The following is a 25,033-nucleotide window of genomic DNA, read 5'->3' on the forward strand; positions in this document are numbered from 1 at the left end:
TAAACCATAATGATGTGTTAATGGAAGCCAAAGCATTTATAGGCCAGCAAAGATTGTTCACTAACATATGTGTTAGCAGTGGCCTCTTAAAGAGAATGCCTTAATAAGAAGGTGTGGCTGCACGGCTTTAGTGGTGAAGTAGAGGAAGCCTGAAAGGAGACAAAGGTTTTAGTGGAACAATAGAGCCAGAGGTGCCTGGAGAACACTGGGAGAGGAGATGGCCAGGAGGCCTTCACATATTTGAGTCCGAAAAAGACAAGGTCCTAACAATGGGTTACAAGACCCTACAGGACCTGGAGTCCATTCATTCTCTGACCTCATCTCCTATTGTTTGCTCCTTCCCACCACAGGGGCATCCTTCCTGTTCTCAAACACTGCAGGCACATTCCTTGCCAAAGTGTCTGCACTGCTGCTCCCTCTGCCTGGAATGTTCTTTATACCACATGTCTCCACATGTCTCCTTCCTTAACTTTTTTTTGGGGGGGGGGGGGCTTTGTTCAAATGTCAAGGAGATGATTTCTGATTCAGATGATTCAGATTTTTTTCTGACCACCTTACTTTAAACCCTCCCCCCTACCTCATACTTGCTAACCTGTTTTATTTTCTTTTCTAAGACACATATTAAATTCAAGATATTATATATACATTTAAAAATTTCCCCAAGGGGAGGGAATTTTTGTTCACTAACGTATGCCATGAATCTAGAACAATGCCCAGATATCTATTAGTTGAATGCTGAATGAAATCTAAGAGAGAATCCTGAGGAACTCTAACATTATGTGTTAGGCAGAAGATCAATTCCCCCGAAGAGAAATTGACAAAGAACCTCCTAGAAGACAAAAGAAAGTGAGGAGGTTATGATTTAAACAAACAAGAGGGGGAAATGTTTGAAGACCAAAGAAATGGTCAACAGTGTCAAAGGCTGACCAATACTCAAATGAAATGAAGATTGAAAAACATCCAATGGATTTAGTAACAAGGAGTGCATTGATCTTGGTCAGACAAGTTTCAGTGACACGTGACTAAGACAAGTTAGAAAAATCTCAATAAACCTACTAAAAGTTAAGAGAAAAGAAGGTAAAAATTTAAGCCATGAAATCATCAAGTTTATAAAATACAGATATCAGATTTTATAATTTCTTTCAATTGTTGCTGCGTAATAATCCATCTCAAAACTTAATGATTTAAGACAGCAAACTATTTGATTATTGCTCAGGATTCTGTGGGTTGATTTGCTTCAGCTGGGCATTCTGCTTCCTGGATGTCGGCTGGGACTGTAGCCATCTTGGACAGGTCAGCAAACTTTCCTGTCAAGGGCCAAACAGTAAATATTTCAGGCTTTGCAGGCTGTAAAGTTTCTGTCATGACTATCTAACACTGCCACGCTAGTGAGAAAACAGCCACAGATGATATATAAATGAACATACATGGCTGTGTTCCAATAAAACCTTATTTATAAACTCAGATGGTAGGCTACATTTGACTGAAAGCCATAATTTTCTCACTCTAGATTTTGGACGCAACTAGGTAGTACATCTAAGATGGCTCACTCTTAAGAGTAATTTGGTATTCCTCTATGTTCCTAAATCCCTTCCACCATATTCTACAGGCTAAAGTGAGTCCCAAGGCCTGCTCAGATTCAAGGAAGAGGGCTATTCAAGGGTGTAAATACCAGGAGGCATGGTTCACTGGAGGCTATCAAATGTAAGACTACCACATAATTTTAAGAGTTTTGCTTATTAAAACTATGTTCCAGGGGTGCCTGGTTGGCTAAGTCAGTAGAGCATGCATCTCAGGGTCATGAGGTTAAGCCCCATGTTGGACATGGTGCCTACTTTAAAATAAAATAAAATAAAATTTAAAAATAAAATAAAATTCTTCCATAAAAAATAAAATAAAATAATAAAATAAAACTATGTTCTATTCCACATTCTGTTTAGAGACCCTTACCTAGGGAAAAGATTGAGTGACTTACAAAGTCATCCTTTCTCTCCAACAGTGATCCTTTCAGGAGTTGTTTTTGTATCATCAATTGAAAGAGTGTATGATTTGTTATTTTAAGACAGCCTGAGAAATTAGTTCCTTCCCATTAGCCTGAGAAAACTCTAGTCTTCTTGTACCCACCCTTGGAAATGCTCTTTCAATGCACTGTACTTAAGCTGTAAGGCATCCAACCCATTAAACTTAGATTATAAGCATGATAGAAAAGGAGTTATTAGCAGTAAGATTAAAGCATTCATACTTAACAACCTGAAGATCTATCAGAGTGATGTTATTTTGCACAAGTAAGGGAATTATAATCTATATGTAGTATATTTATTCATTTGCTCATCAATGTTTAAAGTACTTACTGAACACACTAATGGTGAGGCCATGTGCCAGGTTGTGGTGTACATAGCCATCTGTTTGTCTTTAATGTAGACTGTAACCCCTTATGTGATCATGACCCTACAGAAAAAACACTGCATGAGATCAAATATTTTCAGTGAGCTGAGAAAAAAGTGGAGGGATTTAGTTATCATTAAAGTATTGAATAGAAAGAAAATGAGTATATATACATATTTTAGGTTGACATTCTAATGAACCCCTATAGTTTAATTTATCCAGAGTATTTTAACCAAATACTATCTTTTACTGAAAAGAACGTAATACCAGAACATATGAAAAGAACTGATTCTATCCTTAAAAAGCGTGACAAAAAGTACTAAATGTGCTATCAGGGATATGCGGTAATATGCCAGGGCTACATGATGTCACCAGATAAATATAGCACACCTTATTCATATTAATTTTAATTTATTATTTTCAGAGTAAAAAGTTTAAACTTAGAAGTACTTTAAAACATAATTGTGATCTCAATACAATAAAACTACAACATATTTTGGGGTGCCTGCGTGGCTCAGTTGATTAAGTGTCTGCCTTTGGCTCAGGTCATGATCCCAGGGTCCTGCCTCAAGTCCCACATCGGGCTCCCTCCTCAATGGAAAGTCTGCTTTTCCCTCTGCCCCTCCCCCGTTCATGTTCTCTCACACACACTCTCTTTCTCAAGTAAATAAGTAAAATTGTCAAAAAACAAAACAAAACAAAAACAGGATGCCTGGGTGGCTCAGTGGGTTAAGCTTCTGCCTTCAGTTCAGGTTGTGCTCTCAGGGTCCTGGGATCAAGCTCTCTGCTCAGTGGGGAGCCTGTCTCCCCGCTCTCTCTGCCTGCCTCTCTACCTACTTGTGATCTCTCTCTCTCTGTGAAATAAACAAATAAAAATCTTAAACCACAACAACAACAATATATTTTAAAGGCCTTCAGAGGTGAAAATGAAAACACTCTGTTACACAACACTTAGGTGAAAGTGGAAGCAAAAATCACAAAAGCAGGATTGCCAAAAAATTGTAATAATGACAGCATTATATATAAGAAGTTATGAGATGCATCAGAGCAGTGGTCAGAGGAAAATTCATAGTCTTAAATACTTATATAAACAATAAAAGATGGAAAACAAGTGAACAAAACTCCAACTCATAACAGCTAGAAAACCAACAACTAAGTCAACCAAAAGAAAGTGTAAGGAAAGAAGTCATGCATATTATTTAGGATTAAAAACTCCAGAAAAACAATATAACTAATTGGTAAATGAAAATAACAGTTCCTTGAAATGAAGGAAAATGCTAGCTAACCTAATCAAAAAGACAAAAAAGCACAAATACATTAAAAAAAATGAAAAGTTTTAAAGTGAAGGAAAATTTTTAAATCACGAAGAGACTATGCTCACAATCCTTCAAAAATAAAATTGAAAATTTAGATGAAATGGATAACTTCCTAGAAATAAAATTTTACAAAACTGACCTCAGTAGGGAGAGAATTCTCAAGCAAATTTCCAAAGAAGTATTAAAGACTATTTCAGAGAACTACCCCATAAAAAAACCATCACACTCAGATGGTTTCACAGGGGATTTCTACCAAAATTTCGCATTTGAATAATCCCAATGCTATATGAATTATTCCAAAGCACAGAAAATAGAAACTTCTAAAAAAAAATAAACTTCTAAATTTTTTATAAAGTTTAACATTTATACTTAAACCTAATAAATATAGCTCACACCAAAAACCTAAAGATCAGTCTTACTTATGAATATTGATGCAAAAAGCCCCCACAAAACACCTCATTTAAAAATACTTCACGATCAAGTGGATTTATTTCAGGAATGCAAAAATGGTTTGATGTTTGGAAATCCTTTAACATAATTCACCATATTAGTATAAGAAAAAAGTTATATGATTGTTTCTATAAATGCCACAAAAGCTTTTGAGAAAATTCAAAATTCATTCCAATATACAATAAAATAGGAAGACAGATATTTCTTTAAAAGATAAAACATACTTAAGACCAAAAGCCAGCTTTTTATTTAGTTGGAAACACTAGAGATGTTATCACTACAGTAAGGTATAATATTGCAAGGATGCCAACTATCTCTACCACTATTTAATTCATTATTGGAGGTATCAGCCAATGTAATTAGACAGGTAGAAGCAACTTGATGTATAAGAATTGGAAAAGCAGAAATAAAATGATCTATATTTGCAGATGGTCTAATATCAATTAGACCTGCAAAACCCAAGAGGCTTAAAGATAAAACTTAAACAATAAAATAATTCAGTGATATAGCAGGATATAAAACTAACTCACAGAACTCAATAGATTCATACACACAAATAATAACCAGTTAGAATTTTTTTTAAAAACCCAACAATTAGAAGGGGTAATGAATACAAAAGCCTCACTGACAATAGTAATGACAACAAAGATAAAATACTTAGGTATTAATAAGAAATGTATAAAAGTTATAGGAGGAAATCCTTAAAATACTCCTGAAAGATGTAAAAGTATATTTTATGGAAAGATATCCCTCTTTTGGAAAGTATGACCCATCATAAAAATGTCATTTATCCTTAAATTATAAATGTAATTCATCCAATAAAAATACCAGTGAGTTTTTGTTTCTGGAGCTAGATAAGTTACTTTTATATTTCACATGTATTTTAAAATATTAAGCACGTGAGGAAGCAAGATGGCAGAGGAGTAGGAAACTGAAATATAATTAGGTCCCAGGACTTCAGCTAGATAGTTATCAAACCATTCTGAACACCTAAAAACTCAACAGGAGATAGAAGAGAAGAAAAGCAGCAATTCTAGGAACAAAAAATTGACCACTTTCTGGAAGGTAGGATGTGCAGAGAAGTGGATCTTAAGCAACGGGAAGATAGACTGCTTGGGGAAGGGCCAACTCCTGGCAAGTGGTGGAACTGCTGAGCACAAAATTCGAACTTTAAAAAGTCTGCTCCACTGAGGGACATCGCTCCAAAGGCTAAGCAGGGGTGGAGCCCATGACAGGACAGTGTAGTCTCATGATCCGTGGTGTCACAGAAAGACTACGGGTGTGTAAATGTGGCAGAGCCTCCAGGTATCAGAGTGGGGAAGCTGACTGCAGAGATGGAGCTGAAGAGGGGGCTCTCAGCTCAGGGCTACCTTAAACTGTAATCCAAGGCACAGGGCCACTGCTCTTTGGGCAGGGAACCCAAGGTGGCAGATTCAGAGAGATCCTCTCTTTCCTCCTCCAGGGGGAGTGACCCGGGAGTGTGGGGCAGAAATCTGCTGGGTTTGGAGACTCCAAACAGGGCCATGCGACAGAGATAGAAACACTCAGTCACAGGCCAGGTGAGCATGGAGTGCGGCGGGAGACCAGGGATAGACTGCCTGTCTCCGAGGGTGCAGTGAGGAGTGGGGCCCTGAGCTCTCAACTCCTCCAGGCTGGAGACTGGGAGGCTGCCATTTTCATTCTTGTCCCCCAAAGCTGTATGGAAAGCATTCAGGGAAAAAGAGCTCTCGAGAGTGAACCTGAGCAGATTACTTAGACTGTCCCCTGGCAAGGACGGTGCAATTCTGCCTCAGATAAAGACATTTGAGAATCACAGCACCAGGCCCCTCCCCCAGATCAGCAAGAACATCCAGCAAAGACCAAGTTCATTGATCAATGAGAACTGTGGAACTCCAGAGCTAGAGGAAAGCAACACATAGAATTCATGGCTTTTTTCCCATGTTCCTTTATTCTTGCAAAGTTAATTTTTTATTTTATTTTATTTTTTTCTTACTCCATTTTTTAACTTGTTCTCATTCTTCTTTTAAGATTTTTAAACTATTTTATCTTATTAATACCTTTTAAAAATATTTTTAAATTCTCATTTTTATACTCATATTTTATCCCTTCATTGTATTTAAGCTTACTTTTAGTACACATATAGGTTTTTTTTTTCTTTAAAATTTTGGGATACAATTTCTCCTAATAGATCAAAATATTTTCTAAATCTAGCACATGGCTTTGTTCTAGTCTCCAGCCTGATCACATTCTCTCCTCTTTTTTTTTTTTCAATGAACTAATCTTATCAATTCCTTTTTTAGAATCTTTTTAAATTTTCACCTTAACAGTCATATTCCATCCCTTCATTGTGTTTACCCTTATTTTTGTATATATATATAAGTTTTTCCTTCATTAAAATTTTGGGAGGTAGAGTCTTCTAAGAGATCAGAATACACCCATAATCAAGCTGGTGCCTCTGTTCTATTCACCAGTCATATATACATATATGACTGGTGAATAGATTATATATATATATATATATATATATATATATATATATAATTTTTTTTTACCCTTTCTTTTCCCTCTTGTTTCAGGTCTCTTCTGCTTTGGTTAGCATATATTTTTCTGGGGTCTTTGCCACCCATTTAGTATATTGTTCTCTCATTCATCTATTCTTATCTAGATAAAATGACAAGATGCAAAAACTCACCATAAAAAAAAAAAAAACAAACAAAAAAACAAGAGGCAGTACTGACAGCTAGGGACCTAATCCATACAGACATTGGTAATATGTCAGAACTAGAGTTCAGAATGATGATTGTCAAGGTGCTGGCTGGGCTAGAAAAGGGCATGGAAGTTATTAGAGAATCCCTTCCTGGAGAAATAAAAGAACTAAAATCTAACCAAGTTGAAATTTAAAAAGCTATTAATGAGATGCAATAAAAATGGAGGTTCTTGGGGTGCCTGGGTGGCTCAGTGGGTTAAAGTCTCTGCCTTCAGCTCGGGTCATGATCCCCGGGTCCTGGGATCGAGCCCCACATCCAGCTTTCTTCACAGTGGGGAGCCTGCTTTATCCTCCCTCTCTCTCTGTCTCTCTCTCTCTGCCTGCCTCTCTGCCTACTTGTGATCTCTGTCTGTCAAATAAATAATTTTTTTAAAAATGTTTTTAAAAAATGGAGCTCTTACTGCTAGGATAAATGAGGCAGAAAAGAGAATTAGTGATATAGAAGACTAAATTAAGGAGAATAAAGAAGCTGAGCAAAAGAGAGACAACTACTGGACCACAAGGGATCATTTACCATACTAATGAACGTCAAAAGAAAGTGGATCAAAAGAAAGCAATCCTTCTAACAGATAGGTTAGATTTTAAGCCAAAGACTATAATAAGAGATGAGGAAGGACACTATATCATACTTAAATGATCTGGACCACAAGGGGAGAATTTGAGAGATAAGTGATACCATAAGGTGAAACAATATTAGAATAATTGAGATCCCAGAAAAAGAAGAAAGAGAGAGGGGGCAGAAGGTATATTGGAGCAAATTATAGTAGGGAATTTCCCTAATATAGCAAAGGGAACAAGCATCAAAATCCAAGAGGCACAGAGAATCCCCCTCAAAATCAATAAAAATAGGACCACACCCCGTCATCTAATAGTAAAACTTACAAGTTCTTAGTAACAAAGAGAAAATCCTGAAAGCAGCTCAGGACAAGAGGTCAGTAATATACAATGGGAGAAATATTAGAATGGCAGCAGACCTATCCACAGAGACCTGGCAGGCCAGAAAGAACTGGCATGATATATTCAGAGCACTAAACAAGAAAAACGTGCAGCCAAGAATACTATATCCAGCTAGGCTATCATTGAAAATAGAAGCAGAGATAAAAAGTTTCCAGGACAAACAAAAATTAAAAGAATTTGTTAACACCAAACAAGCCTTACAGGAAATATTGAAAGGGGTCCTCTAAGTAAAGAGAGAGCCTGAAAGTAGTAGACCAGAAAGGAACAGAGATAATACACAGTAATAGTCACCTTACAGGCAATACAACGGCACTAAATTCATATCTCTCAAGAGTTACCCTGAATGTAAGTGGGATAAATGCCCCCAATCAAAAGACACAGGGTATCAGAATGGATAAAAACCCAAGACCCATCGATATGCTGTCCACAACAAACTCATTTAAGACCCAAAGACATCTCCAGATTTAAAGTGAGGGGTGGAAAACAATTTACCATACTAATGAACGTCAAAAGAAAGTGGATCAAAAGAAAGCAATCCTTCTGACAGATAGGTTAGATTTTAAGCCAAAGACTATAATAAGAGATGAGGAAGGACACTATATCATACTTAAATGATCTGTACAACAAGAATATCTAACAGTTTTAAATATCTATGCCCCTAACATGGAAGCAGCCAACTACGTAAACCAATTAATGACAAAATCAAAGAAACACATCAACAATAATACAATAATAATACTTTAACACCCTGCTCACTGAAATGGACAGATCATCTAAGCAAAACATCAACAAGGAAATAAAGGCCTTAAATGACACACTGGGGCACATGGACATCTCACATATATTCAGAACATTCCATCTCAAAGCAACAGAATACACATTCTTCTCTAGTGCAGATGGAACGTTCTCCAGAATATATCACATCCTGGGTCACAAATCAGGTGTCAACCGGTACCAAAAGACTGGGATCACTCCCTGCATATTTTCAGACCACAATACTCTGAAGCTAGAACTCAATCACAAGAGGAAATTTGGAAATAACTCAAATACATGGAGGCTAGAGAGCATCCTACTAAAAAATGAATGGGTCAACCAGGAACTTAAGAATTTAAGAATCCATGGAAACAAATGAAAATGAACACAACTGTTCAAAATCTTGGGATGGAGAAGAGGCAGTCTTAAGAGGAAAGTATATAGCAATACAAGCCTTTCTCAGGTCTCAAGTTCACAACCTAACCCTACACCTAAAGGAGCTAGAGAAAGAACAGCAAAAAAAGCCTAAACCCAGAAGGAGAAGAGAAGTAATAAAGATCAGAGCAGAACTCAATGAAATAGAAACCAAAAGAACAGTAGAACAGATCAATGAAACTAGGAGCTGGTTCTTTGAAAGAATTAATAAGATTGATAAACCCCTGGCCAGACTTATCAAAAAGAAAAGAGAAAGGGCCCCAATTAATAAAATCACGAATGAAAGAGGAGAGATCACAACCAACACCAAAGAAGTATAAACAATTATAAGCAACTATACGGCAGCAAATTTGACAATATGGAAGAAATAGATGCATTCCTAAAGACGTATAAACTACCAAAACTGAACCAGGAATAAATAGAAAACCTGAACAAACCCATAACCAGTAAGGAGATTGAAGCAGTCATCAAAAATCTCCCAACAAACAAGAGCCATGGCCAGACAGCTTCCCAGGGGAATTCTACCAAACATTTAAAGAAGAATTAATACCCCTTCTCTGAAAGTATTCCAAAAATAGAAATTGAGGCAATCTTCCAAACTCATTTTATGAGGCCAGCATTACCTTGATCCAAAAACCAGACAAAGTCCCCATCAAAAAGGAGAATTACAGACCAATATCCTTGATGAACATGGATGCAAAAATTCTCACCAAAATACTAGCCAATAGGATCCAACAGTACATTAAAAGGATTATTCACCATGACCAAGTGGGATTTATTCCAAGGCTGCAAGGTTGGTTTAACAACCACAAATCAATCAATGTGATATAATACATTAATAAAAGAACAAGAACCATATGATACTTTCAATAGATGCTGAAAAAGCATTTGACAAAGTACCGCATCCTTTCTTTTTTTAAAAAATATTTTATTTATTTATTTGACAGGGAGAAAGATCACAAGTAGGCAGAGAGGCAGGCAGAGAGAGAGGAGGAAGCAGGCTCCCTGTGGAGCAGAGAGCCCAATGCAGGGCTCGATCCCAGAACCCTGGGATCATGACCTGAGCTGAAGGCAGAGGCTTTAACCCACTGAGCCAACCAGGTGCCCCTACAGCATCCTTTCTTGATCAAAACTCTTCAGACTGGAGATAGAGGGTACATACCTCAATATCACTAAAACCATCTAAGAACAACCCACAGTGAATATCATTCTCAATGGGGGAAAATGGAGACCTCTTCCCCTAAGGTCAGGAACATGGCACGGATGTCCACTATCACCACTGCTATTCAACATAGTTCTAGAAGTGCTAGCCTCAGCAATCAGACAACAAAAAGAAATAAAAGGCATCCAAATAGGCAAGGAAGAAGTCAAACTCTCACTCTTTGCAGATGATATGAGACTTTACATGGAAAACCCAAAAGACTCCACTACAAATCTGCTAGAATTTGTACAGGAATTTGGTAAAGTGTCAGAATATACAATCAATGCACAGAAATCAGTTGCAATTCTATACACCAAAAGCAAGACAGGAGAAAAAAAAAGAGGAGTTGATCCCATCTACAACTGCACCCAAAACCATGAGATACCTAGGAATAAACCTAACCAAAGAGGCAAAGAATCTATACTCAGAAAACTATAAAGTAGTCATGAAAGAAATTGAGGAAGACACAAAGAAATGAAAAAACGTTCCATGCTCATGGATTGGAAGAATATTGTGAAACTCTATGCTACCTAGAGCAATCTACACATTTAATGGAGTCCCTATCAAAATACCATCAACTTTTTTAAAAGAAATGGAACAAGTAATCCTAAAATTTACATGGAACCAGAAAAGACCCCAAATGGTCAGAGGAATGTTGAAAAAGAAAGCCAAAGTTGGTGGCATCACAATTGTGGACTTCAAGCTTTATAACAAAGCTGTCATCCTCAAGACGTATGGTACTGGAACAAAAACAGACACATAGATCAATGGAACAGAACAGAGATCCCAGAAATAGACCCTCAACTCTATGGTCAACTAATCTTCGACAAAGCATGAAAGAATGTCCAATGGAAAAAGATAGTCTCTTCAACAAACGGTGTTGGGAAAATTGGACAGCCACATGCAGAAGAATGAAACTGGACCATTTCCTTACACCACACACAAAAACATACTCAAAATGGATGAAGGACCTCAATGGGAGATAGGAATCCATCAAAATTCTTGAGGAGAACACAGGTAGCAACCTCTTCCACCTCAGCCACAACAACTTCTTCCTAGGAACATCGCCAAAGGCAAGGGAAATAAGGGCAAAAATGAACAATCAGGACTTTGTCAAGATCAAAAGCTTTTGCACAGCAAAGGAAACAGTCAACAAAACCAAAAGACAACCAACAGAATGAAAGAAGATATACTCAAACAACATATCAGATTAAGGGCTAGTATCCAAAATCTATAAAGAAATTATCAAGCTCAACATCCAAAGAACAAATAATCCAATCAAGAAATGGGCAGAGGACATGAACAGACATTCTTGCAAAGAAGACACCCAGATGGCCAACAGACACATGAAAAGTGCTCCACATCACTCGGCACTGGGAAAATACAAATCAAAACCACAATGAGGGGGCGCCTGGGTGGCTCAGTGGGTTAAGTCTTAACCTTCGGCTCAGGTCATGATCTCAGGGTCCTGGGATCGAGCCCCGTATCAGGCTCTCTGCTTAGCAGGGAGCCTGCTTCTCCCTCTCTCTGCCTGCCTTTCTGCCTACACATGAGCTCTCTCTTTGTCAAATAAATAAATAAAATCTTAAAAAAAAAAAAAAAACACAATGAGATACCACCTCACACCAGTAAGAATGGCTCAAATTAATAAGTCAGGAAATGACAGATGTTGGCAAGGATGCAGAGAAAGAAGAACCATCCTACACTGTTGGTGGGAATGCAAGCTGGTGCAGCCACTCTGGAAACAGCATGGAGGTTCCTCAAAAAGTTGAAAATAGAGTTACCCTATGACCCAGCAATCACAATACTGGGAATTTATCCTAAAGATACAAATGTAGTGATCCGAAGGGGCACATGCACCTGAATGTTTATAGCAGCAATGTCCACAACAGTCAAACTATGGAAAGAATCAAACTATGTCCATCAACAGATGAATGAATAAAGAAGATGTAGTATATATGTATAATGGACTACTATGCAACCATCAAAAGAAATGAAATCTTGCCAGTTTCAATGACATGGATGGAACTAGAAGGTATAGTGCTGAGCGAAATAAGTCAATCAGAGAAAGACAATTATCATATTATCTCTCTGATATGAGGAATCTGAGAGGCAGGGCAGGAGGTTGTGGGGGGTAGGGAAAGAAAAAATGAAACAAGATAGGATTGGGAGGGAGACAAACCATAAGAGACTCTTAATCTCAGGAAACAAACTGAGGGTTGCTGGAGGGTGGAGGGTAGAGATAGGGTGGCTGGGTAATGGACATGGGGAGGGTATGTGCTATGGTGAGTGCTGTAAAATGTGTAAGCCTGATGATTAACAGACATGTACCCCTTTGGCAAATAATACATTATATGTTAATAAAAATAATTAAAAAATATATATAAAGCACATAAGAATACCTAGAAAAACTGAAAAAGAAAGGCAAGGAGGGTGGACTAGCTCTAGTGAACATTAAAACATGTTATAAAACCCCTATAATTAAGACCGTATGGTATTAGATCATAAATAGACTGGCAGATAAGAATAGGAAATCCAGAAATAGACCTCACTCCATAAGGAAATTTAGCATTAGATTATATATTCAGGATAAATTCACAGAAGTGAGATTTATGGAGCAAAGGGTAAATATAGCTATTTAAAAATATTTTAGGTACTTTTAGATATTTAGATACTTTTAGATATTATTGCCTAATTTACCATGGTCTCACCAACAGTGTGTGTTATCAAGTTTTCTACTTTTTTAAGATTTTATTTATTTATTAGAGAGAGAGAGAGTGAGAGAGAGAGCACAAACTAGGAGAGAGGCAGATGGAGAGCGATAGGCAGACTCCCCACCGATCAGAGAGCCCAATGCAGGGCTCTATCCCAGGACCCTGGGATTATGACTTGAGCTGAAGGCAGATGCTTAACCAACTGAGCCACCCAAGTGCCCACGTTTTCTATTTTTGGCATTTCAGTAAGTGAATGTAGCCTCTCAGTGCAGTTTTAATTTGCATTCTCTTATTATGAGTGAAATTTCATCTTTTCATTTAAGAGCTATTTTTCAAATTTTTTAAAATGTTATTTTAAATTCAATTAATTAACATTTGATGTATTATTAGTTTCAGAGGTTAGAGTTCAGTAATTCATCAGTTAGTTGCATATCACACCCAGCGCTCATTACATCACATGCCCTCCCTAATGCACATCACCCAGCTATCTCATCCCTCCGCCTCCCCTATTTCCCATATTTTTATATTTTTCTTTTTAAAGATAATTTAGATACATTAAAATGTACAGATCTTAAGTGTTCAGTTCAATGAATTTTGACAGTTGAATACACCTGTGTAACCACCACTCAGAACAAGATCTAGAACATTTCCATCACCCTAGAAAGTTCCCTTGTGTTTCTTTCAAGTCAGTTCTCTCACTACCTCCAGAAGCAACCCCTTTTTCTGATTTCTATCACCATAAATTAGCTTTGCTTGTTCTTGGACTTTATATAAACAAAATATACAATATACACGATATGAGTATCTAATTTTTGTTTGTGTCCGATTCTTTTGCTCAATGTATTTTTTGATTCAGCTGTTAATTCATGTTGAGCATTAGTTCATTCCTCTTTATTACAGAGCAGAATTCCATTCTATGAATATAACACAGTTTGCAAGATTAAACTTTATCTTCTATATGGTATCTCACTGTTGAATAGAATTGCAAATATGGAAAGGTAGAAGAATAGAATGAATCCTGTGGTGTTTAACTGCTACTGTGGTCCACAGAATGACCTCCTAGTTTCTAAAATGTATAGATAGATAGACATAGAAATAGCTCTAGGTATGTGTGGGCATACGTGTGAATGTGCATATATATACATACATGTATTCCTGGGTTCTCTCTACTGATAGAGGGAAGCAGTGTCATTCTAAATACTGACAAAAAAGAATCAGGGCATCTCGGAGAAATGCCCATTTCTAGGGCTAAGCAGAGAAAATACAAGGCCATTCTGGACTATCTTCTGACAGACAGTAAGGACACTGTCAAAAACTGATATGCTATCTCAAAAGGATAGTGAATCCACCATGAAGGGACTTTCACTGGCCAAATTTCAGACAATATGAGCATCACAATGAATAAAAACATGAATGGATTATAACACATGGAATTTTTAAAATCCACTACTCCATACAGTTACTAAAACTAAAAATTAATATTGGGTATAGAGAAAACTTTTTTTAAAAAAATATCTTATTTATTTATTTATTTGAGAGAGAGGAGGAGGAGGGGCAGAGGGAGAGGAGAAGCAAACTGTGCCAGCACAGGGCTCTATCCCATGACCATGAGATCATGACCTTGAACTGAAATCAAGAGTAGGATGCTGGGGCGCCTGGGTGTCTCAGTGGGTTAAAGCCTCTGTCTCCAGCTCTGGTCATACCCCAGGGTCCTGGGATCGAGCCCTCACCGGGCTCTCTGCTCAGCAGGGAGCCTGCTTCCCCCCCATCTCTACCTGCCTCTGCCTACTTGTGATCTGTCAAATAAATAAATAAAATCTAAAAAAAAAAAAAAAAAAGAATAGGATGCTTAACGGAGCCACCCAGCTGCCCCAAGAAAGCTTCTTTTTTATCAGAATAATACCAACTAATAAGTGTGGGAGAAATAACAGAAATCACCATTTTGCCATCACCATAGTAATAGCTGATTTAGACAAAAATCACCATAAGGTGGAAGGTTGCTGGAAAACAGGGTATTCACATGACTGCATGTGAATTACTCATTAATTATACACGGAAATGTACTGTTATAATGATAGACTTGGCAGGTACTGTATTAACCAAGTGATCAAAGAGAACATTGCCAATAATTGCACACACTGATATTGTGTGCCCCTTGAGGGGATGCACTGAGAAGTACATGGTATTCCATCCAAAAATGTTGCATCTCATCATAAGGAAAGACTCAAAGTTCCAAATTAAGGTACATTTTGCCACTGGAGCTTGGGCTCCAAAAATATCAATGGCATGAAAGATAAAAGAGAAGGAGTCTTCATGCTTGACGAGATCCCAGAGGCAGGGGAAACATGCTATAGGACATTACTGAGACACTTGGGGAAATCTGAATATGAACTATATGTTAGATAATAATATCACACCCATGTTAAACTTCTTGAGTATAATAATCAGCTGTGGTTGTGTAGGAGAATGTATCCGTTCTGTGAGGGATTAAGGACATCATATCTGCAACCAACTCTTAACTGGTGAAGAGGGGAAAAGGAAGCATTTTTATTTGTGTGTGTGTCTCTACCTTTCCATATGTACGTGTGCAGGGAGAGAGAATCAAGTGGGATGTGGAAAAATATTAACGAGTTCATCTGAAGGAAAATGGATGTCGGTTATACTGTTTTCTCAACTTTTCTGCAGGTTTGAAATTTTTGAAAATAAGAATTGGGAGAAGAAACATTACTTTTGCATCACATGGGTATAATACAGTTCACAAAACTCTTTGCATTTGAACCAGGGGACTTCCAAAAGTTTCTTAAACTGAGTATACCCGCTTTGAGCATACTAGATGCCAGGAAATAAAAACTCATTATCTCGAGGTTATTTTAAGGTGAAAGGTCCTGCAACAGTGAGGTTTCAGAGCTTTGCCTGCGGGGTAGGCTGCATCCCTCTGGGGCTAGCTGGCTCCCTGGATCTTAGAACAGATCAGGGTCATGGCTGGGAACAGACATGGATTTCAACCCCACAGCCATCCCTTCCAGGCCTTCTGGAACTGCTGGAGGCCTTCTGGAGTCACCGTGCCTTCGAGGAACCCTGCTTCCCACTTCATGTGCTTCCGGTAGCTTGGTGGATCACAGGATTCTGTCCCTACCCAAAGGTGGATTGGCAACAATACACTCCAGCCCTGGGGCCACAGTGATAGCCCAAGGAAGGGTAGGTGACTGAGCTGGGCTAATCAGGCTCCTACCTGATATTTTCTTTGTGAATGTTGGGGAAGAAAATCTCTTACTCTCTTGGGATCCTCTGGACAAGACAATATAAGCCTGGTGCTGTCTGTAATCAGCAAGAAAAAGAGTGCAGCCTATTAGGGTCAGGAGCTACCGGTTCTACAGGGAACATGGGAAGGGGTCCACTCGGCTTCGGGCTTCTTCAAGTTACTGCACCCTGTGGTACCAGTCCCCTCAAGGTGATCGTCTGGCTTCTGGGTTACCCGGTCTAGGATACAGGCCACTTCTTATACCACAGACCAATCTCTATATTGTAGACCATGTGGCACCTACGTACATACAAGCGCGTGAGCGCACACACACACACACACACACCACTTTGCATAATGTCTTCTTATTTGCCAATGCCTTGCCCTCTTGGAGGTCATTTATTTTTCCTTTTTCTCAGTAAACATGGAAGCCAAGCACGAGAAAGACGTGGAGCACAGCACCGTGGGGCAGGGCATCCCCGCCAGCGCACTGGTTGTCAAAAATCTCCCCGAAAGCCTATAAACACTGCTCACAGAGTCCATTTCTGGAGATTTTGAAGAGAATCTGTATTTTTAATGACAGAGAGCTGGCTGAGGAACACAGAGCTAACTGGAACTAATGGGACGCGGTGTCATGCTGACAGGAACTCCTGGGGTTTCTCTTCTAGTATTCGTGCCTGCTTTGTGGCTCAAAACAGAGCCCTCAGAGGAAGGACCAAGTTGACTCTCATACGGCACGTTCACAGGGGAGACTGGGGCAATCAGGCTGTTTAGGGAACTGCTGCTGTGTGCCTTTTGAGGGAAGGATGGTAAGTGTGGGGGGGGGGATGCACACGTGGGGGTGTGTGCACTTGCGTGTGTGTGTGGTATGTATTTGGGGGTAGGGCTGGGTGTGTGTTTTGGTGTGTGTATTGTAGAGTCTGTATGTTGTGTGTGTATGGTCTATGTGTTCTGTGAGTATGTGTGGTGCATGTGTGTGTATGTGTGTGTGGTGTGTATTTGGGGGTAGAGCTTTGTATGTGGTTTGGCGTACACATTGTGGAGTCTGTGGCATGTGTGTGGTTATGTATTGTGTTGTATGATTGATGATTGTATGTGTGGTATGTGTGGTGGATGTTTTGCAGGGTATGTGGTGTGTGTGCATTGTCTGTGTGATGTGGTATGTATGCTATCATTTGGGGGTAGTGCTCTGTGTATGGTTTGGTGTGCGTACTGTGGTGTGGGGTAGATGTGTGTCATGTATTGTGTGGTACAAGTCTGTGTGTGGTGTGTTGTATGGGTGTTGTGTGTATAGTATGTGTGTGGTGGGTGTGGTACTGTGTGTGTGTGTGTGTGTGTGTGTGTGTGTGTGTGTAGTCTTAACCCAGGGCTCTAGGCCTACATATGTTCACCCCAACGTTTCAAAACCATGGTCTCAACGAGGAGAGAACATGGATGAAACCGACTGAAGCTCTAGGTGACCTTGGTCGAATCAGTGTGCCATTTCTGGCAACTTTGCAGATAAAAAGCGCACTGAATTGTAGTCATAATAATTGCAGTTTATTGACGTGCCAAGGAACCCAGCTGGTATTTGTACCTTCTCCCTTCATCCTCTCAAGAACCCCATGAAAAGAGGCCTTTATCCTTATTTTACAGATGGGGAAATGGAAACTTACAGGCATTAGTATAACTTTTTGTTCTTTCTTTTAAAGAATGTTTAAGTGATCTCTAATAGATACTATCATCAAGGGTACATCAATTAAGTTGTAAGGCTTTCCCTCAACTATCATTTATTTGACAAACATTTATTGAGCCTCTCTTCTGTGCATAGTCCCTGCTAGGTGTTACAGAAAAGACTGAAAAATATCATCAATAGCTCTTTGCCAAGAAGCAACTAATTTACTCTGGAGGTGTAATCATAAAAGGACATTTTTGTGAGCTACTTTCCTCATTTATCTTACTCCTTTATAGCACTTGTCGAATTATATTTGGACTTATGCCCCCTTCTTAGTCCCTTAGGGGTAAAGAACTCTATTTTATTCACCTTTGTTTCTTGTTTTTCATTTTTTTAAAAGTAGGCTCCATGCCTAGTGTGGTGCCCAACATGGGGCTTGAACTCACAACCCTGAGATCAAGATCTGAGCTGAGATCAAGAGTCAGATGCTTAACCGACTGAGCCATCCAGGCGCCCCTATTTCACTTACCTTTTTTTGTATCCCTAGACCACAGTAGGTGCCTAAACAATCTTGGTTGAATAAATAAACTGATAATCTGGGAACTGGAAGGTCTGAATAAACATTGTCACCTCCCCTTATTTGGATGCTGGAAGATTTAGTGCAGCTTACCAATGAACCCAAACCCAGCATAAAAAATAGGTATTATTCAGCAAAGTTTTCAAAATCAAGTATGTTCCATATGCAACCATTCTGAGGCAGTTCTTAACCAACTTCCAAAAAGTCCCTTGAGATGTTAATAAGTATTTCTTTAAAAAGCAAAAAGAGTGTCACAAATACATTCGGGAAATGCAGGTTAAACAGGCTTACAGGATTTCTTTCCTGCAGGAGAATAAACTATGCACTGAGTACAAACCAGACAATACAGATGGGGAACTGAAGAATACACTGTATATGGTGAGTCATATTTTCTAAACTGATTTGCCAGTGGATTCTTTGGGGAAGGAATGGGGGAAATTAAAAAAGAAAAGACTGATTCACTAGGGTAAGGCAGGTGAGGCACCTGGGTCCAGCAGGTAAGAAGGCACCCGCTTGCACAAAAGCCCTTGGGCAGCCAGGGCTCAGGAGCAAGTGCCTCCTTCAGTTTCATACCCGAGGCACATCGCTTGCCTCAACCCAGCCCCAGACTGGAAATAACACCTGCTACCACCACCAAAACACATCTGCCATGAACACAATCTGGGAAAGTCTCTGTGGCCACTCGTCAATGGCAGGGTTTAATCAGGGGTCAGCATTCTGAATGAGGATGACAAACGTTTCTGGATCTTCTCCTACACATTTTGTAGATTCTGGCTCCCACGTTGGAGTCACGGAGTCTTTTCCTGGCCCAACCCGAGAGCCAGAGCCTTCTCTGGACATCTGGCCAAGGGCACTGGCAGCTGGTTGGTGTTCTGAAAGAGCCAGGCTGCCCCTTTGAGCTAATTCAGGGAAAGGAAGTTCTAACGGGACTCATCTGTTCCACATACCAGAAGTCCCACGTTTTTGTTTCTTTCATTCTTGAAAGCAACAGAAAACAGAAAGTCAGTGAAGGATTCCTTAACGACAGTTCCCAAAGGACAATTTGTGGCACTCAATACATTGAATGAATGAGTGAGCGGATGTATGCGTGGAAGAGATGCCAGGGAAAGAATTTCGGAATTAACGGGTAAGAATCAGATAGGGGCCCCTGACCTCTTCTTAGAGTTCCTCTTCTGAACCAGAACTTCTTCTTCTTTTTTTTTTTTTTTTAAAGATTTATTTATTTATTTGACAGACAGAAATCACAAGGAGGCAGAGAGGCAGGCAGAGAGAGGAGGAAGCAGGCTCCCTGCTAAGCAGAGAGCCTGATACGGGGCTCAATTCCCGGACCCTGGGATCATGACCTGAGCCGAAGGCAGAGGCTTTAACCCACTGAGCCACCCCGGTGTCCCTGAACCAGAACTTCTGCTTAGATCTTTGCTCCTTTCCATTTGTACAGTCTCCATACTGATGTCCCTCCCAGTGGAAAGTCCTATTTCATCTTAGAGCTAATGACTGAAACTGGGTGGGGCAAAAAGCCTAAGCACAAATCATTTGTTCAAGAAAGTGTGTATATTCTACAAAATCACTTTCCTCCCCTCCCCCTTTTTCCTTCCTCCTTTTTCTTTAAATCCATGAAAACAATTGTCTAGAAGGAACATATGCACAAGTGCACTTAGTATACTCCTGAGTTCAGTGTCATCTTAAATCCTGGGCTTTTTTTTTTTTAAGTAAAAACACTTTCAAATAATTATTGAAAAATAGACACCTTTTTTATACTCAGTTAGTCAACATAATACATCATTAGTTTCTGATGCAGTGTTCAATGACCCATTAGTCATATGTAACACCCAGGTCTCATCACATCACATGCCCTCCTTAATACCCATCCCCCCACTCCCCCATTCCCCACCCCCTCCCTTCTGTTTGTTTCCAGGAGTCCAGAGTCTCAGGGTTTGTCACCCTTTCTGATTTCTTCCCATTCAGTTTTCCCTCCCTTCCCCTGTGGTCCTCTGTACTATTCCTTATGTTCCACAAATGAGAGAAACCATACAATATACAACTTTTAAATACCACATTAGGGTGGGGGGGCACCTGGATGGCTCAGTCCATTAAGTGTCTGCCTTCCATTACGGTGTTGGTCTCTGGGTCCCGGATCCCTGCCTCCAACTACCCGCTCAGTGGGGTTTGTTTCTCTCTCTCCCCCTGCCCTTCCCTCCACTCCTGCTCTCTCTCTCTCTTTCAAATAAATGAATAAGAGAGGCGCCTGGGTGGCTCAGTTGGTTGAGCGGCTGCCTTCGGCTCAGGTCATGATCCCAGCGTCCTGGGATCGAGTCCCACATCGGGCTCCTTGCTCAGCAGGGAGCCTGCTTCTCCCTCTGCCTCTGCCTGCCACTCTGTCTGCCTGTGCTTTCTCTCGCTTCTCTCTCTATGACAAATAAATAAATAAAATCTATAAAAAAAAAACAACAAACAAATAAATGAATAAGATCTTTATAAATACATACACACATACATACATACCACATTGGTATGGTAACCATACTCATTCAGACGACATACTGATATATTAGGTAATAAAGTTTCATTTGGTTGTTTATTAATCTACTTAGGCTCTAATACAAATGACTGATAGTAAATAGCTTTACATTATAGGCTAGTTCATGAAAGAATTAAAAAGCAGAAAGGGCTTATTTGTAGAATTAAAATCTTTATTATATTTACTAAATATCTCCATCCTCCCCATGCAATAACTGGGGTTTCCTGAGAGTTGGCACCAGGAGGTTCACACTCTAGGTCCCGACAGCTGAAAGAATCGTGTTTTTCAGGATTTAATCTGAGTGTAAATAGGGTATACATTTGTGTAAATGGGGGCTACCCCTGCATTGTTACAGGAAATGATTGATTTGTCTTGCCTCTCATAAATTCTCAACTATTCTCATAAATTCTCATAAATTCTCTTTTCAGTATTTGCATATTATTAGATCAGTAACAATACACATTCTCCCTTGATGACGACACATTTCAACTAGCACTGCAATGTTAGTAAGACACTCAGTACTTTCGATAATCAAGTGGTTGAATCGACAAGGATCCATGCAATCTTCCCATCCTTTAAAAGTCACTACACCCACAGGGTGCCTGGGTGGCTCAGTGGGTTAAAGCCTCTGCCTTTGGCTTGGGTCATGATCCTGGGGTCCTGGGATGGAGCCCTGCATCCGGCTCTCTGCTCAGCAGGGAGCCTGCTTCCTCCTCTCTCTCTGCCTACTTGTGATCTCTGTCAAATAAATAAATAAAATCTTTAAAAAAAAAGAAAAATAAAAGTCACTACACCTTACCCTCCAGGCTGCAGACAATGGAGGTTAAAAGCTGTCCGTTTTACATGCTGTTTTTTTAATCTTATCATTGCATATTTCTCAGGAATCTTTTCTCTATAACACATAAAGGAAATGCCTTCCTGGGTGAGGAGGAAATGGAATTCTACTCCTGAACACCTGGTGATGTCAGGCAGGGAAAATTATTGAACTTTACCAAAAGGCCAATGAAACAAATATTTTCTACCTCTCAAGGATGTCATCGGCCTAACATCAGAGTTGGAGGCCTCCTTGGGCTCTTGTGCCAAGGCAAAAGATCTTTTGCAACAAATGAGGAGGGAAACATGCCTGTTGGGTAGGTTATAGAGGGAGGCAATAGCTTGGGTTTTAATCATACATGGGCTACTTTGCTGCCTCAGATCTACTGTGTCACACTGCAACTAAACTCCAAGTGAGAGGGTCAGCTTTTAAGTGGTCACACCTTTGTGCATGGCTGCGGATCCCTAGCTATCTCAGCATGGTGTCTAATTTTTTTTAAAATTTATTTATTTGAGAGAGATAGAATGAGAGAGAGAATGCAAGAGTTGGGGGGTAGGGGGAGAGGGAGAGGCAGACTCCCCGCTGAGTAAGGAGCCCAATGTGGGGCCTGATCCCCAGGACCGAGAGATTCATGACCTGAGCCCAAGGCAGACGCTTAACGAACTGAGCCACCCAGGTGCCCCGCATGCTGTCTAATATTTTAAAGATTTGGGTATTACTGCAATAATGAAAACCTGCCTCAGATAACTGATTGGGCTTAACTCATCCCATGCTGGTGATGGCACAGACTATCTTCAGTCTTTCTAAATCACCATAAGAGGTTAGGTGTCTTGGTTTCAGAAGGTATCCCTGTAGGCAAAGTGAACTGAAGAAGCTGAATTATCCACACACATTTACAATATTGTAGGTGACTGGGCTTAGCTCACAACAAGTGACAAGGTACCAATAAACACCTCAGCACTGGTATGAACAAAACCAGAGAAAATCAGATAATCCAGCCCTCAGCTACCACTATAATCCCTTGTGTCTCTCACTGTTCAGTCATGACTCTTAAATCACAATAGCCTTGCATGTGATCTTAGAACATGGCAGCCCTTCCCCAGATCAGGGCCTTTGCCCCTGTAGTCCCTTCTAGGGAACACCTTTCTGCTGGCTGGTCTCTGCTGGCTGGCTCCCTCTCATTGCTTGGTCTCAGCTTCAGTGTTCCACTGCCAGAAGGCCCAGTTACCTCCTCGTCTCTCACTTTGTCATTTTCCTTCTTGAGTCCTGTTCATTTCTTTTATGGCAGTCATCACAGCAGTCATCATGTTCAGAAACCAACTGACTGTTTATTCATTTGTTTCCCCTTCCTCCGGGAGAACAAGGATCATATTTGCATTTCTGGTCCCAAACACAAGAAGGCACTTGCTATGGACTAAATAACGTCCCCTCCAGATTCAAAGGATGAAGCCCTCACCCCCAGCATAACAGTGACTGGAGATGGGGAATTCCAAAGTAACAAGTAATGTTACTTTGGAAGTAACATTAGATAAGATTGTGAGGGGGGTGCCCTCCTGATGGTATTAGTGCCTTTACAAGAAGAAACACCAGAGAGCTTGCTGTCTCCCTCTCTCTGCCCTGTGAGAAGGCAGCTGTCTGGAAGCCAGGAAGAGAGTCCTCACCAGAACCCAATCCATGTTGGCACCCTGATCTCAGACTTCCAGCCTCCAGAACAGTGAAAAAATAAATTCCTGTTGTTTGAGCTGCCCAATCTATGGTATTTTGTTATGGCAGCGCGAGCAGACAAATTCGGAATTTAAGAAAGCTGTGTTGAATGAACAACTATATAATGTCCTATATGTGACCAAGAGTTAACTACATTTTGTAATCTGAATGGTCTTGAATGATTTTTTTAAAGTGTCAGTTGGCCAAGGTTTCATACTCTATTTGTTAAGAGCTTTATTAAACACAACTTGTCTATTTTTCTTTGCTACTCTTATTACAAATCCCTCTTATTGCTAAACTATTTAAAAAGATACATCCAGGCGAAGTCCATCCAGGCACAGCTGGCCACCGGAACGGATGTCTCAACTAACCAGGCTTATCTGTCAAACAGCTTTTATTTTATTTAAGAAAAATACTGGCCAATTGTTTGGATTGTTCAAAAGTTTCACCCCCCTGTAGACAAAACCGCAGAGCTCTGAACACCTTCATGGAACTGCCTGACTCTGTGGAATGAATTTATATAGGCTAATTCTAAAAATTTCCACGACTTTTCTTAGATTCTAAGGGAAGATACTTTTAAAATGGGTCTAATCATTTTTTTCAGACCAGTCGCAGTTCTTATAAACATTAATTCATATTCCTCAGAATCATTTATTTTTTTATACACCAAAATCTAAAACTTAAGATTTCCTTTATTTGGTAACAACAATAACAGAAGCCTATCAGGTTATTCTAGAGACTATCATGCTGGGGAAGGGCAACAGAAGGCGAATGTTACTTTTTATCAGGCAAAAAGTTCAGGACTCCCAAACTGTTACCTTGCTGTTGGTCCCAAAAGCAATGGACAGTTGGAATTCCACTCTTAGAACCCAAGGTCAATGTCAGTACCTTTTGCAGAGAAAATTCTAGTTGAACTGCTAATGTCCAAGTTATAACTATGTGACTAAATGCTCAGATATGCTAAGCAACTATTGGCATTCTACTAATAAAAATAAGTAGTACTAACAAATACTGAGTCATTAGTATGTGCCAAGCACTGTGATAGTCTTTTAAACACATTATTTAATTTGATCCTCACAAGGACCCTGTGAGGTAGATACTATTGTTACTCCATCTTACAGATGAGTAAACTGAGGCTATAAATAACTCCCACAAGTCTCTTACCCTCCTTGGTCTTACTGCACCAAAGCACTGATTCTACCTACTAATAATTTCATTCTGCTTTCTTGAATCTATTAATCTTATTTATTATTTCCCATTTCATTAAGTCCTTCCTCTTTGAGAACACTGTCCTAACTGGCTAGTGGTCAGCCTCAACTTTATCTGTGCCATTGACTGGAAGGGGCATTGTTCAGGAAAAGGAATAGGGTACATTACATCTGAAGAAATTTGATTTAAGTACTTAAGAGAATAAATTATTTACCTGTTAAATTGCCCTTGTTTGTATACAGAAATCATGGTGATTTTGAATAATCTTGTCTACTCATTAAACAGTTGCCCTAAGGGAACTGAATGCAATAATTAGTTACCTAGTCCAAGTTACTTAC

The 25,033-nt window shown here is 39.6% G+C and overlaps 1 long non-coding RNA gene across 2 annotated transcripts in view; it reads right to left on the reverse strand.

Annotated features, from left to right (window-relative positions):
* Positions 1-1,142: 1,142 nt before the first annotated feature.
* The window catches only part of LOC116579902, a 45,526-nt gene continuing 21,635 nt past the window's right edge, over positions 1,143-25,033 (reverse strand). Inside the window, exons 1-3 of one of the 2 annotated variants that reach the window (XR_004281448.1) lie at positions 11,236-11,276; positions 2,352-2,448; positions 1,143-1,307 (exon numbers count right to left, since the gene is read on the reverse strand). This is a non-coding gene — a long non-coding RNA (uncharacterized LOC116579902). Of the gene's footprint in view, positions 1,308-2,351; positions 2,449-11,235; positions 11,277-25,033 lie in introns of those variants that run through there. The other variant, XR_004281447.1, reaches the window with a different exon arrangement.

This window comes from Mustela erminea, chromosome 1 (genome assembly GCF_009829155.1).
Source record: "Mustela erminea isolate mMusErm1 chromosome 1, mMusErm1.Pri, whole genome shotgun sequence".
Classification (NCBI taxonomy): domain Eukaryota; kingdom Metazoa; phylum Chordata; class Mammalia; order Carnivora; family Mustelidae; genus Mustela; species Mustela erminea.